The 2,103-nt window shown below is 35.3% G+C and overlaps 1 long non-coding RNA gene across 1 annotated transcript; it reads left to right on the forward strand.

Moving 5' to 3' along the window:
• Positions 1-940: 940 nt before the first annotated feature.
• Positions 941-1,593, forward strand: LOC125489582. Its single transcript, XR_007267069.1, has 2 exons — positions 941-1,127; positions 1,215-1,593. It is a non-coding gene; the product is annotated as an uncharacterized LOC125489582 (long non-coding RNA).
• The last annotated feature ends 510 nt before the right edge of the window (positions 1,594-2,103 follow it).

The following is a 2,103-nucleotide window of genomic DNA, read 5'->3' on the forward strand; positions in this document are numbered from 1 at the left end:
CAAGATGATTATGATTGATCTGTACCTTCTTATATTGTTCATTTGTGTACTTACATACTTGCTCAATACAATGTAAACTTCGTATTGTAAACGAGAGGATTTTCTGCCAACAAACCTCACGGTTTGGCAAATCTATGTGTCTGTAAATTGTATTGTGCTTTTGTAAATAAATGTCTTTAACTATAAAAAATGTGTTTAACTATAACCACTTTCTTCAGTATCAACAATTCGAGATTTGGGTGTGACTTTTGACACTAAGGGTGGCTTTTATCAACGTGATAAATGTATTTAACTTTTTATTTAAACACAATTTTTATTTAAATTTCGTAAAACATCTTTTACCACGACTTAAATATGATTAGTAATCTGTTAAACCTAAATGCGGTCAAATGGCTATTTAACTTTACTAAACACATTTATCTACTACGCATGTCATGGCGTCAGTCGCGGCGACCAGCTGACCGACCGGCTGTCAAGAGAACTTTTCCATTTCTAGCATTTTTCCTCAGTGATGTCTAGTTGTTGTCTGTGAGAGATTCAGAGGTCATTGTTCAGAGGTTATTGAGGTTATCTAATAAATAATGGATTTGTGGGATATTCTGTTTGATGACGATGATGAAGAATTACTTCTCTATATGAATAGACCTCGCTCATTACGCTATATTGCAGAAAGAACTAACTTATTTGAGACACTACCGGATAAAAAATTTTGTTAGATTTAGATTAGATTTCGTTTGACAAAAAAAACATCGCTATTCCATTCTATTCTATTCTCTGTGGGGGTGTAAGTACCTGCACCTGGCTCTCTCGAGTGGAACCTTTGTGCATATCCCCAAGGTCTAAACTGCCTTCCTAAGCTTGGACCATTTCCCACCACCCTGGTCCACTGCGGGTTGGTGGGTTCACATATCTAGATGTGCTAGATGCGCACGATGTTTTCCTTCACCGTAAGAGCGATGATATACATTGTACTTAAGTTAAAAGAACTCATTGGTACATGTCAGCGCCGGGATTCGAACCCGCATCGTGAGAAGGGGGCGCTTACCCGACTGAGCTACCACCGCTCGCTAAACTGTATCGCTTATACTACAAGAAATTCAACATCATCTTGAATTTATTTCCACCAGGTAAGTAGCTAAGGTATAGAAATAATAAAGTTATCTGACTACATAATTATCTTATACTTTTATTTATACCTATAATTATTGTTACAGAAATAATGCAGTTACTCCAATGAACCAGTTGTTATGCACACTCCGATATTATGCAACTGGCAGTCAGTTAATTACTTGTGGAGATGTGATAGGTGTGGAAGAACCAACAGCTTGCAGAATCATTCATAGAGTTACTCATGCAATAGCATTATTGTATAAAATATATACATTAAATCTCCTGATACCATTCAGGAACAACGTTTTTTTGCTCTCTATAATGTGCAAGTATGGTTCCAATACCTACATTGCACAATAAATCTTGTTCTTCCCTTGTAAAATTAGGGGCACGAACACGAGAAGAAGCTGCTTGACTATTCATTTTACTTTGAAATCACAACAACAAATAAATACAAACACCACCACGCGGTGAAAGCCGAAATAAGTTTTGTTTTGAAATAAGTAGTGTTATTTTCTCTATGTTTGACATTTATAGATTGACTCCGTTTTACGCTGAGTCGTTTCGAATGTTCAATAAAAAAATATGAAGTCTCTCATTAAAAGATGTGGAACTGAACGTAAATAACAAATCGCAGGATGCTAAACGCATTTAACTAAATAGTAATCAAAAGACCATGGTGAATTATGAAGCTAAACATGTTTAGGATAAAATTGTTAAGTGCATTAAACGAAATTAGCTAAATAAATTTATGTAGTATTTAAATAGAAGTTCGTAACAGCCACCCTAAGTTAACATTTAGCCAACACATAGATAATATTGTAAATAAAGCATCTAAAATGTTGGGATTCCTGAAAAGATCATGCTGTGAATTCAATAAAGCAAAGACACTATTAATAGTCTATAATGCTCTTGTACGCAGCCAACTTGAATATGCGTCCCCTATATGGAATCCTAATTACCAAGTGCACAGTGACAGAATTGAACGAATCC

This window comes from Plutella xylostella, chromosome 15, assembly GCF_932276165.1.
Source record: "Plutella xylostella chromosome 15, ilPluXylo3.1, whole genome shotgun sequence".
Lineage (NCBI taxonomy): Eukaryota > Metazoa > Arthropoda > Insecta > Lepidoptera > Plutellidae > Plutella > Plutella xylostella.